General features: G+C 36.3%; 1 long non-coding RNA gene across 1 annotated transcript; it reads right to left on the bottom strand.

Annotated features, from left to right (window-relative positions):
• Positions 1-10,886: 10,886 nt before the first annotated feature.
• Positions 10,887-13,805, bottom strand: LOC128285308 (uncharacterized). Its single transcript, XR_008275805.1, has 2 exons — positions 13,676-13,805; positions 10,887-11,160 (listed from the first exon to the last, which is right to left on the bottom strand). It is a non-coding gene; the product is annotated as an uncharacterized LOC128285308 (long non-coding RNA).
• Between the last annotated feature and the right edge of the window lie 593 nt (positions 13,806-14,398).

The raw sequence follows: 14,398 nt of genomic DNA, 5'->3' as shown, positions 1-14,398 counted from the left end.
AATGGAACATACTTTGAATTCTGTACAATGAGAATTTTGATTCATAGTGAAGACTGGTCAGGTTAGTCAAATAGTGAAACAGGGAAACTTTAAGAAAAATCTGGTATTGATTGGCCAAACCTAAAATTCTGAAAAATTTATCAATGGAAGATGTACGAGTCTATATTCAGGAAAATTAACGGCAAGTGATTCGGAGCCTTGTAGCTCGGTTATAAATAATTTAGTGACAATTGCTCAGGAAAAACAGCTCGTAGTGTATATATGTGATAAGGCCTAATGGCCGATGTGATGAATGTGAAAGTGTATATATGTGATAAGGCCTAATGGCCGATGTGATGAATGTGAAAGTGTATATATGTGATAAGGCCTAATGGCCGATGTGATGAATGTGAAAGTGTATATATGTGGTAAAGCCGAATGGCTAATGTGAAATACATGTGTGATATGTATATGTGGTAAAGTTTAATGGCTAATGTGAAATACATGTGTGATATGTATATGTGGTAAAGCCAATGGATAATGTGAAATACATGTGTGATATGTATATGTGGTAAAGCCGAATGGCTAATGTGAAATATATATGAGATGTGTATATGTCGTAAAGTTAATGGCGAATGTGAAATGCGATGAGATATGAATATGTGGTAAAGCCGAATGGCTAATGAGAATGTTGTAACCTCGATTAAATGTACATGAAACTTGGAAATATATTCCGGGTGAGACCCGATGACTACGTGTGGAGATTATGTCCGGGTAAGACCCGATGACTACGTGTGGAGATTATGTCCGGGTAAGACTTCGTAATAAGAATTGCTTATAAATATATTCAATGCAAAAGGTTAAACAGGTATGTACTCCGAGTTTATATATGATGCATACGAGAGCAATCTATGGGACTATTCCTATGATTATGTGACATCGGATTAGTGTGAGAGGTTATGTGAAATCATACGATATATCTATGTCACATGAGCTCACTTTTATGTGAGAGTTTATCTGCCTATTGTATATGATGAGATGTGCCTATTCGGTAAAGGGATGGTATGCCCGAAGGAAGAGTGAAATGAAATTACGAACAACTACGTTATAATTTGATTGTTATCTGTTGACATCGCTTAAAACTTACTAAGCATTGTAATGCTTACTCCGCTTATTCTGCTTCCTCCGTCTTATAGGTCTCATTGCGGCTACGTGCTCGGGATCGTCAACAACTAGTCACACTATCACCATCCACCGTTTGGTACTGCTACGTTTTGGAATATCTTATGGCATGTATAGAATAGACTAGTAGTGAGAGGATATTTTGGTCAATGTATAGGACTACCTTTTTGTTGTAGGTCATGTACCTTTCGGTTTTGTGTAAATTTGGATAGCCATGCGAAAATGGCTTAAGTATACCTTGATCGTAGCATTATAATCATTTGGTAAGTTGCCCGTCGAGAGGCATGGAAATGTTGGTAACGGTTAGCCATGGGAATGGTTATGCATGATCACTTTTGGTATATGTATGATAAACCTTAGTTGATCCATGGAGGATCATGGAATAGGTAAAGTTTACCCTTAAAATAGATGCTGGCAGCAGCAGTGATGTGGATGTGAAAATCACTAAAAATAGTAGGAATGGAATAAAATAGTGAATAAATTATGTAATTGAACCTTGATGAACCTACTTTCATATGGAAGAAACGAAACAGCCATATGAATCGGATTTTGTTGAGATATTCAAGTTCTCGCGAAACAGGGCCAGAACGGTTTCTGGATCCCCTGTTCCGACTTTGAAAATTCACTATAAATTAACCAGAGAGAATTAGAATTTATTCTCTATATTTACAGATTCCCTTGTGAGTCAAATTTCTTTAGAAATAAACGGCATAAGTGTTGGAGCCCTGTACAGGAAGATATCCAAGTCGTAATTCGCAAAGGTCAGTGTAGTCGAACCCTGAAACAGGGGTGATTTTAACTAATAAACTGTACTAATTGGCTTGACCAAAAATTCTAGAAAAAAATGTGTAGATGGAATTATGAGTCTAGTTTCATGAAAAATTTACGGAACTGGTTTCCGAGTTCTGGAACTCAAGATATAATTTTTAAGGTGACAGTGACGCAGTTAGGCAGCTTGTCTGGGAATGTTAAAATGGACTGTGAAAGTTAATCGGTAAATGCTCAATCAGTGAATTTAGTCTGTGAACCCTTCGTGTCCAACTCCGCAACGGTCTCTGCACGGGTGTTACAATTTTATTGGTATCGAGCTACGGTTTAGTCGATTCTAGGACTAACGTAGCACGCGTGAGTCTATTTATACATGCCATAAAGTGATAAAATGATAGTGTGATGATTTTGACTATTAAAATGTGGTTGCTGTATGGTAATGAATCTTGATCCCGATCGAGTCTGTAGCAAGCTTCGACTATGAAAATTTGCGATATAACTTCACTTAGATATGCCTAAATTATTAAGTTGGTCAGTGCGTATCATGTACTCGTATTTGAATTTCGATTTGGATTGAATTAAGGGTATAAGTGATGCAATTTTGAAAGAGTGTTATGACTATAAATGTGATTTTGTATGTGGCTATGGAACCGGAAGTTGAATGGTCGATAAGCATGTTGTGTTTGTATTCAAGTAACGTAAATGATATACCAATGTGTGTTGCTATATGTGTATATGTACATAAGAATTGAGAGTGATATATCCAGCTAAATCTCAAGAGCATTCGTGCTAGTGATGTATCCGGACTAAGTTCAAGAGCATTCGTATAGTGATGTATCCGGACTAAGTTCAAGAGCATTCGTGCTAGTGATGTACCCGGATTAAGTTCAAGAGCATTCGTGCTAGTGATGTATCCGGATTAAGTTCAAGAGCATTCGTGCTAGTGATGTATCCGGACTAAGTTCAAGAGCATTCGTGCTAGTGATGTACCGGATTAAGTTCCGAAGAGCATTCGTGCTAGTGATGTATCCGGATTAAGTTCCGAAGAGCATTCGTGCTAGTGATGTATCCAGACTAAGTTCCGAAGAGCATTCGTGCTAGTGATGTATCCGGACTAAGTTCCGAAGAGCATTCTAGCTAGTGATGTATCCGGACTAAGTTCCGAAGAGCATTCGTGCTAGTAAGGCAACCGGACTAAGTCCCGAAGAGCATTCGTGCTAGTGATGTATCCGGGCTAGGTCCCGAAGAGCAATCATGCTGGTGACGTGTATTCGGGCCTTCGTGCCTAGTAGGCTTCGTACCGGTAATTTGAGCAAAGTTTAAGTATTCATTACTATACGAATTCAAATTTAAATGAGATGATATGTTTAAAAGTGTACATACATGATGTTTATAGACTTGGTTAAGTCATTTCAATGTGTATTAACGAATGAATAAGAGCACTATGTGTGTGAATGATTAGAGGCACTGTGTGTATGCGAATTCCTTTAATCGAGCACTATGAGTGCGAGATCGGTCAGTGGGCACTAAGTGTGCGAAGTGGAATTCATGTAAGACCTCGTCTGGGACGAAGGCATTGATTTGAGATAGTGTGTAAGACCATGTCTGGGAAATGGCATCGGCTCGATATGTGAGCATATGTAAGACCATATCTAGGATATGGCATTGTAAGAGCTATATGTCTTTAATGAGTATCCGTAATGATTTCGAATGATTCAACGGGTATATTTAAGATGATAAATTAAGTAAGATCAGAATAAGTGATACAGGTATGTACGGAAGGTATGAGAAAATCAGATGAAAGTAAAAAGATGGTGGATATGTTGTTAAGAAATGAGATGTAACACCCCATACCCGAGACCGTTACCGGAGTCGAACACGAGGTGCTAACCGACTAATTCATTTACTCTCGCAGTCCAATTAAAAATTTTTCCAGACGACTGGCTAACTGCATCACTGTCACCTTAAAATCATAACTTGAGTTCCACAACTCGAAAATCAGATTCGTAATTTTTCCTGAAACTAGACTCATATGTCCATCTACAGATTTTTTCTAGAATTTTGGTCAAGTCAATTAGTACAGTTTATTAGTTAAAGTCTCCCTGTTGCAGGGATCGACTACACTGACCTTCGTGCGTTACGAATTGGATATCTCCTGTACAGGGCTTCAATACTGATTCCGTTTGTTTCTATAGAAACTAGACTCAGAGAGGAATCTATACATGTATGGCGTGACTCCTAATTATCTCTGGTTAATTTAAATGAATTTCCAAAGTTGGAACAGGGGATCCAGAAACCGTTCTGGCCCTGTTTCACGAGAACTTTAATATCTCTTAACATACAACTCATATGACCGTTTCGTTTCTTCCATATGAAATTAGATTCATCAAGGTTCATTTACATAATTTATTAACTATTTAATTCCATTCCTACAAATTTTAATGATTTTTCAAATCCACACCACTGCTGCTGCCAGCATCTGTTTTCAAGGTAAACTTTACCTATCTCTTAGTTTCCATGGACCAACTAGAGTTTTGTCATACATAGGTCCACATATAATCATATTTAGCCATTCCAATGGCTAATCATTTGCCCAACACTTCCATTCAGTCCGTAGTCACATCATGAAACCATACATATATACATAAACACAAATGGTCTAATGCCATACTCCACTTTTACGAGCCATTTTCGCATGGCTGTACATACATACATCACAAAACGTACTTGAAAAACAGCAAAGGGTAGTCCTATACATTAACCATGATATCCTCTCACTACTAGTCTATTCTATACATGCCATAAGATATTCCAAAACGTAGCAGTACCAAACAGTGGATAGCGATAGTGTGACTAGTTCTTGACGATCCCGAGCCCAGTAGCTTCAAGCAATGAGACCTATAAGGCGAGAGAAACAGAGTAAACGGAGTAAGCATTACAATGCTTAGTAAGTTTTAAGCAGTGTCAACAGATAACAATCAAATTATAACATAGTTGTTCGTATTTTTATTTCACTCTTCCTTCGGGCATACCATCCCTTTTCCGAATATGCACATCTCATCATAATCATGGGAGTAGCCTCATAGATTTCTCTCAGATACATCACATAACTACCTTATGGTTTAGTTTAAATCAAGCTCACATGTAAACTTGGAGTACATACTGTTTAACCTTTCGCATTATGTATATTTATAAGCAATTCTTATTACGAAGTCTTACCCGGACATAACCTCCACACGTAGTCATCGGGTCTCACCCGGAACATATTTCCAAGTTTCATGTACACTTAATCACATGTTACAACATTCACATTAGCCATTCGGCTTTACCACATATATATATACACTTTCACATTCATCACATCGGCCATTAGGCCTTATCACATATACATACACTTTCACATTCACCACATCGGCCATTAGGCCTTATCACATATATATATACTTTCACATTCATCACATCGCCATTAGGCCCGATCACATATACATACATTTTCAGCATTCATCGATCGGCCATTAGGCCTCATCACATATATATACATTTTCACGAATCTTGATATCAGAGATCCATCTAACACTCATGTATCATTTTACAATATCACACTTTAGAATTCAATATGGGATCAATCAATAGCTTATGAGCAACTAAAACAAAATCACAACAAAATCACATATTCGCTACGAGCTGTTTTCCTGAGCAATGGTCACTAAATTATTTATACCTGGAGCTACAAGACTCCAAATCACTTGCCGTTAATTTTCTCAGAATATAGACTCACATATCTTCCATCCATGAAATTTTTAGAATTTTTGGTTTGGCCAATCAATACCAGATTTTTCTTAAAGTTTCCCCTGTTTCACTGTTTGACGAACCTGACCAGTCTTCACTACAAATCAAAATTCTCATTGTACAGAGTTCAAAGTATGTTCTACTTGATTTCATTTGAAACTAGACTCATTAAGGAGTCTAAGCATATAAATCTTATCTCATAACCATTTTGTACAAATTATAATGATTTTCCAAAATAGAACAGGGATTTCGAGTCATTCCGACACTGTCCCGCACAACTTTAGATATCTCTTCATAGGAATTTTCTTTGCTTCCACGGTCTCTTTTATAAGAAACTAGACCAACTAATCTTTGATTACATGTTTTATTCAGCCTATAATTCCACACCAACAATTTATAGTGATTTTCTAAAATCACATTACTGCTGCTGTCCAAGCAATTTATTACAATTTGCTCTTAACTTTCCAAGTCCAAACACTTATGAACTTACCATTTGGGCTTAAGACATATCATAGCCACATCATATCTTATCAAATCAACTCATTATGTCCTATTATGATTGAATTTACTCAACGATTAATCGCTTAAAACTTACCTCGGATGTGGTCGATTTATTAGATGTCCACGGCTATTCGCTTACTTTCTCTTTTCCCCATCCGACTTCGATCCTCTTTGCTCTTAAGCTTAAGTAAAACAATAGATTTGCTTAAGTACTTAACTAATATTATTCACTTAACAATCACATTTGGCACTCACATATCATTTAATCTTTGATTGACCAGTTTAACACATACCAAAATCCAATCATACATCTAACCTTTATCTCAATACCAAACCGAGTTATAAGATCATACATTATACTAAGCATATCATTAAACATACCTATTCAATTTAGCTAATTTCATAGCCGATTAATCACCTTGAAACTTACCTTAATACACATTTTATCCCATTGCGAATACATATATATATATTCAACCCAAATCCCTTTCTTAACTCGTGATTCACTAACTTGGGAGTTATTTTCTAACAAATTTTAACTTACTCTAATACCGAATGCTACTCAAGCTTTAAGCTCATGTCCTTTCATTATTAAACAAATGTTATAACATAACTAACATCCCTTTTTCAATTTGAGCATCAACACATAAAGAAATTAAACACAAAGATTCATAGTCGAAACTTATACATAACATCATTCAAGGTTTAATCCCCCAAATTCATGCACAAAGCCGAACCTATTGAGAGATGTATATACAACAATATCTAGTTAGTACATTCAAGCACCTATGGCATTCCCTTCAATTTAATACTAAGACAAACCAAAAGATTTATTCATGTAAATTCAAAATTTCAAGTTCATCTCTTTCTCATATAAATACCAAAAATTAAGTATTTACTAGCTTAAACTCTATTAAACCTTAAAACATCAATCCACCATCACATGCATCATTACAAAGCTTCATTTTAGCATGTAAATGACATCAACACCAAGCAAGAATGATGCATCCATGGCGAGTGTCATTTCCATCACCTAGCAAGATTTAGACCATGGGCTAGGTAGAACTCAAGCTACCAACTAAAACATGCATGCATCTCATGGACAACATCACACATACCTTTGTCTAGCAAATCACCATAGCCGATTTTCTCAAGCTCCTCCCTTCCTTTCTTTCCTCTATTTGGCCAAGGATGTTCAAGGATGAACAAAACATTTTTTCTTTGTTTTCTTTCTTCCATTCACGGCAAAAGGGGGGCATGGATGAGACCATTTTTTTTTCATCACTCCTCCCTTTCATTATTTAATTCTTCCTTACATACATCACTAACCCAACATGTTTGTGACATGTTTCCACCCATAGCATGGCCGGCCACTATGCTTCAATTTGGCTAATTTGACATGCAAGGACAAACACTTTCCCACATGTATTGATAGGCCATTTTACATTTGCCTAGCACATTTCTAAATTTTCTCACATAAGTCCTATGTACTCCATTCACATGCAATTAACTAAATCAAGCTTAAAATTTTTTTGCACATTCATATTCACATATTTTAGACCATAAGTATCACATCCAAATAATTTGGTGACTCGGTTTAGCGGTCCCGAAACCGCTTCCGACTAGGGTCACTTTAGGGCTGTCACAACTCTCCCCCACTTAAGAAATTTTCGTCCCCGAAAATTTCTACCGATGCATAGTTTAGAATAACGTCCTCTTATTGAATTATATTCATATAAACATTAGCTCATCGATAGCAATTGTAATTCATTATTGATTTCACATCGATCTATAAAATCATTTTCTTATCTCAAAACAAATACATAAACATTTCTACAAGTATGCACATATATCTCATTCTCTTGATTTCATAAGCAATAATCACTTAATTTAATTCACAAATGCATTTCAAACACATATCAAGCACATACTAACATGTATAATTCACATCATCAACCCACATATTTGTAACCCATATTTTCATCCATGTATAAGCTGTAACCTGGCCGAAATTACACATATACTCAAACATCCCAATAAATATCCTTTATAACTCCATCGTATCTCAATATTCAACTTCCACACACCTGAACATTTAATTCATTCAGCACATACAAACATACCTCATTGCTGGAATTTTTTTGCAAGCGTATTAACTGAAATTTTTACAGCAAGATTGCTCATCTCCGAATCACGTACCTTCGGGATTTAACCGGATATAGCGACTCGCTCGATTGTCTTCGGGACATAGTCCGGTTATAGTGATTCGCACAATTGCCTTCGGGAATTAGCCCGGATTTAGTCACTTAGCACAAAAGCCTTCGGGACTTAGCCCGGATACCATTCAATAACCAAGCACATATATCAACAAATCAATACACATTCTTATTACATTCTCATTACCAAAGCTCAAACACAAGACACTTATCATATTTACAATTTCACTGAATAGCCACACACCAAGAGCATGATTTCGATTTGCTTAAAACATGATCTAATCAAATCATAATTTAAGCTCTATTTACTCAAAACCTTACTTCACATTACCAACCCTTATGTTCATACACAAAAGATCAACTTAGCCAAGGGCCTAGAGCTCGCTTATCAACCGAGCGACTACTTACTTGTAAGGGCTCAACTAATTCAAGCACATACAGCTCTTACAATGCCATATCCTAGATATGGTCTTACATATTCTCATATATCGAGTCGATGCCATGCCCTGCATGGTCTTACATTATCTCAAATCAATGCCTTCGTCCTCGATTTAGGTCTTACATGAATTCCACTTCACACACTTAGTGCCCATCGACCGATCTCGCACTCATAGTGCTCGGTTAAAGGATTTACACACACACAAGCCTCTAATCATTCACACACATAGTGCTCTTATTCATTCGTTATTACACATTGAAATGACTTACCCAAGTCTATAAACATCACGTATGTACACTTTTAAACATATCGTCTCATATAAATTTGAATTCAGATAGTAATGAACACTTAAACTTTGCTCAATTTATCGCACGAAGCCTACTAGGCACGAAGGCCGAATACACGCCACCAAAGATGATTGCTCTTCGGACCTAGCCCGATGCATCACTAGCACGAATGCTCTTCGAACTTAGTCCGGATACATCACTAGCATGAATGCTCCTCGAACTTAGTCCGGATACATCACTAGCACGAATGCTCCTCGTAACTTAGTCCGGATACATCACTAGCACGAATGCTCTTCGAACTTAGTCCGGATACATCACTAGCACGAATGCTCTTGAACTTAGCCGATATAACCACAAGCACAATTGCCTTCGGTCTTAACCCGGGTATAACAACTCACACAAATGCCTTGGTCTTAGCCGGATATATTCACTAGCATAAATGCCTTCGGACTTAGCCCGGTATCATTCAAATGCTCATGTACACATATATCAATAATCACGCCACATCCATATTTCATTCTCAATTCTCATGTACATATACACATATAGCAATACACATTAGTATATCATTTACATTACTTGAATACAAACACAACATGCTTATCGACCATTCAACTTCCAAACTCCATAGCCACATACAAAAATCACATATACCCTTAATTCAATCCGAATCGAAATTCAAATACGAGTACATGATACGTGCTGATCAACTTAATAGTTTAGGCATATCTAAGTGAAGTTATATCGCTAATTCTCATAGTCGGAAGCTTGTTACAACTCGATCGGGATCAAGATTCATTACAATACAAAGAACCACCTTTACTAGTCAAAAATCATCACACTATCATTTTATCACTTTATGGCATGTATAAATAGACTCACGCGTGCTACGTTAGTCCTAGAATCGACTAAACCGTAGCTCTGATACCAATAAAGTTGTAACACCCCGTACCCGAGACCGTTACCGGAGTCGAACACGAGGTGCTAACCGACTAATTCATTTACTCTCGCAGTCCAATTAAAAATTTTTCCAGACGACTGGCTAACTGCGTCACTGTCACCTTAAAAATCATAACTTGAGTTCCACAACTCGAAAATCAGATTCGTAATTTTTCCCTGAATCTAGACTCATATGTCCATCTACAGATTTTTTCTAGAATTTTTGGTCAAGCCAATTAGTACAGTTTATTAGTTAAAGTCTCCCCTGTTGCAGGGATCGACTACATTGACCTTCGTGCGTTACGAATTGGATATCTCCCTGTACAGGGCTTCAATACTGATTCCGTTTGTTTCTATAGAAACTAGACTCAGAGAGGAATCTATACATGTATGGCGTGACTCCTAATTATCTCTGGTTAATTTAAAATGAATTTCCAAAGTTGGAACAGGGATCCAGAAACCGTTCTGGCCCTGTTTCACGAGAACTTTAATATCTCTTAACATACAACTCATATGACCGTTTCGTTTCTTCCATATGAAATTAGATTCATCAAGGTTCATTTACATAATTTATTAACTATTTAATTCCATTCCTACAAATTTTAATGATTTTTCAAATCCACACCACTGCTGCTGCCAGCATCTGTTTTCAAGGTAAACTTTACCTATCTCTTAGTTTCCATGGACCAACTAGAGTTTTGTCATACATAGGTCCACATATAATCATATTTAGCCATTCCAATGGCTAATCATTTGCCCAACACTTCCATTCAGTCCGTAGTCACATCATGAAACCATACATATATACATAAACACAAATGGTCTAATGCCATACTCCACTTTTACGAGCCATTTTCGCATGGCTGTACATACATACATCACAAAACGTACTTGAAAAACAGCAAAGGGTAGTCCTATACATTAACCATGATATCCTCTCACTACTAGTCTATTCTATACATGCCATAAGATATTCCAAAACGTAGCAGTACCAAACAGTGGATAGCGATAGTGTGACTAGTTGCTGACGATCCCCGAGCCTGTAGCTTCGCAATGAGACCTATAAGGCAGAGGAAACAGAGTAAACGGAGTAAGCATTACAATGCTTAGTAAGTTTTAAGCAGTGTCAACAGATAACAATCAAATTATAACATAGTTGTTCGTATTTTTATTTCACTCTTCCTTCGGGCATACCATCCCTTTTTCCGAATATGCACATCTCATCATAATCATGGGAGTAGCCTCATAGATTTCTCTCATATACATCACATAACTACCTTATGGTTTAGTTTAAATCAAGCTCACATGTAAACTTGGAGTACATACCTGTTTAACCTTTCGCATTATGTATATTTATAAGCAATTCTTATTACGAAGTCTTACCCGACATAACCTCCACACGTAGTCATCGGGTCTCACCCGGAACATATTTCCAAGTTTCATGTACACTTAATCACATGTTACAACATTCACATTAGCCATTCGGCTTTACCACATATATATATACACTTTCACATTCATCACATCGGCCATTAGGCCTTATCACATATACATACACTTTCACATTCACCACATCGGCCATTAGGCCTTATCACATATATATATACTTTCACATTCATCACATCGCCATTAGGCCCGATCACATATACATACATTTTCAAGATTCATCGCATCGCCATTAGGCCTCATCACATATATATACATTTTCACGAATCTTGATATCAGAGATCCATCTAACACTCATGTATCATTTTACAATATCACACTTTAGAATTCAATATGGGATCAATCAATAGCTTATGAGCAACTAAAACAAAATCACAACAAAATCACATATTCGCTACGAGCTGTTTTCCTGAGCAATGGTCACTAAATTATTTATACCTGGAGCTACAAGACTCCAAATCACTTGCCGTTAATTTTCTCAGAATATAGACTCACATATCTTCCATCCATGAAATTTTTAGAATTTTTGGTTTGGCCAATCAATACCAGATTTTTCTTAAAGTTTCCCCTGTTTCACTGTTTGACGAACCTGACCAGTCTTCACTACAAATCAAAATTCTCATTGTACAGAGTTCAAAGTATGTTCTACTTGATTTCATTTGAAACTAGACTCATTAAGGAGTTTAAGCATATAAATCTTATCTCATAACCATTTTTGTACAAATTATAATGATTTTCCAAAAATAGAACAGGGATTTCGGAGTCATTCCGACACTGTCCCGCACAACTTTAGATATCTCTTCATAGGAATTTTCTTTGCTTCCACGGTCTCTTTTATAAGAAACTAGACCAACTAATCTTTGATTACATGTTTTATTCAGCCTATAATTCCACACCAACAATTTATAGTGATTTTCTAAAATCACATTACTGCTGCTGTCCAAGCAATTTATTACAATTTGCTCTTAACTTTCCAAGTCCAAACACTTATGAACTTACCATTTGGGCTTAAGACATATCATAGCCACATCATATCTTATCAAATCAACTCATTATGTCCTATTATGATTGAATTTACTCAACGATTAATCGCTTAAAACTTACCTCGGATGTGGTCGATTTATAGATGTCCACGGCTATTCGCTTACTTTCTCTTTTCCCCATCCGACTTCGATCCTCTTTGCTCTTAAGCTTAAGTAAAACAATAGATTTGCTTAAGTACTTAACTAATATTATTCACTTAACAATCACATTTGGCACTCACATATCATTTAATCTTTGATTGACCAGTTTAACACATACCAAAATCCAATCATACATCTAACCTTTATCTCAATACCAAACCGAGTTATAAGATCATACATTATACTAAGCATATCATTAAACATACCTATTCAATTTAGCTAATTTCATAGCCGATTAATCACCTTGAAACTTACCTTAATACACATTTTATCCCATTGCGAATACATATATATATATTCAACCCAAATCCTTTCTTAACTCGTGATTCACTAACTTGGGAGTTATTTTCTAACAAATTTTAACTTACTCTAATACCGAATGCTACTCAAGCTTTAAGCTCATGTCCTTTCATTATTAAACAAATGTTATAACATAACTAACATCCCTTTTTCAATTTGAGCATCAACACATAAAGAAATTAAACACAAAGATTCATAGTCGAAACTTATACATAACATCATTCAAGGTTTAATCCCCCAAATTCATGCACAAAGCCGAACCTATTGAGAGATGTATATACAACAATATCTAGTTAGTACATTCAAGCACCTATGGCATTCCCTTCAATTTAATACTAAGACAAACCAAAAGATTTATTCATGTAAATTCAAAAATTTCAAGTTCATCTCTTTCTCATATAAATACCAAAAATTAAGTATTTACTAGCTTAAACTCTATTAAACCTTAAAACATCAATCCACCATCACATGCATCATTACAAAGCTTCATTTTTAGCATGTAAATGACATCAACACCAAGCAAGAATGATGCATCCATGGCCGAGTGTCATTTCCATCACCTAGCAAGATTTAGACCATGGGCTAGGTAGAACTCAAGCTACCAACTAAAACATGCATGCATCTCATGGACAACATCACACATACCTTTGTCTAGCAAATCACCATAGCCGATTTTCTCAAGCTCCTCCCCTTCCTTTCTTTCCTCTATTTGGCCAAGGATGTTCAAGGATGAACAAAACATTTTTTTCTTTGTTTTCTTTCTTCCATTCACGGCAAAAAGGGGGGCATGGATGAGACCATTTTTTTTTTCATCACTCCTCCCTTTCATTATTTAATTCTTCCTTACATACATCACTAACCCAACATGTTTGTGACATGTTTCCACCCATAGCATGGCCGGCCACTATGCTTCAATTTGGCTAATTTGACATGCAAGGACAAACACTTTCCCACATGTATTGATAGGCCATTTTACATTTGCCTAGCACATTTCTAAATTTTCTCACATAAGTCCTATGTACTCCATTCACATGCAATTAACTAAATCAAGCTTAAAATTTTTTGCACATTCATATTCACATATTTTAGACCATAAGTATCACATCCAAATAATTTGGTGACTCGGTTTAGCGGTCCCAAACCGCTTTCCGACTAGGGTCACTTTAGGGCTGTCACAACTCTCCCCCACTTAAGAAATTTTCGTCCCCGAAAATTTCTACCGATGCATAGTTTAGAATAACGTCCTCTTATTGAATTATATTCATATAAACATTAGCTCATCGATAGCAATTGTAATTCATTATTGATTTCACATCGATCTATAAAATCATTTTCTTATCTCAAAACAAATACATAAACATTTCTACA

The sequence above is a fragment of the Gossypium arboreum genome, chromosome 12 (genome assembly GCF_025698485.1).
Source record: "Gossypium arboreum isolate Shixiya-1 chromosome 12, ASM2569848v2, whole genome shotgun sequence".
Lineage (NCBI taxonomy): Eukaryota > Viridiplantae > Streptophyta > Magnoliopsida > Malvales > Malvaceae > Gossypium > Gossypium arboreum.
Note: the sequence above shows the minus strand (reverse complement) of the source record. Positions and strands in the feature narration are given on the sequence as shown.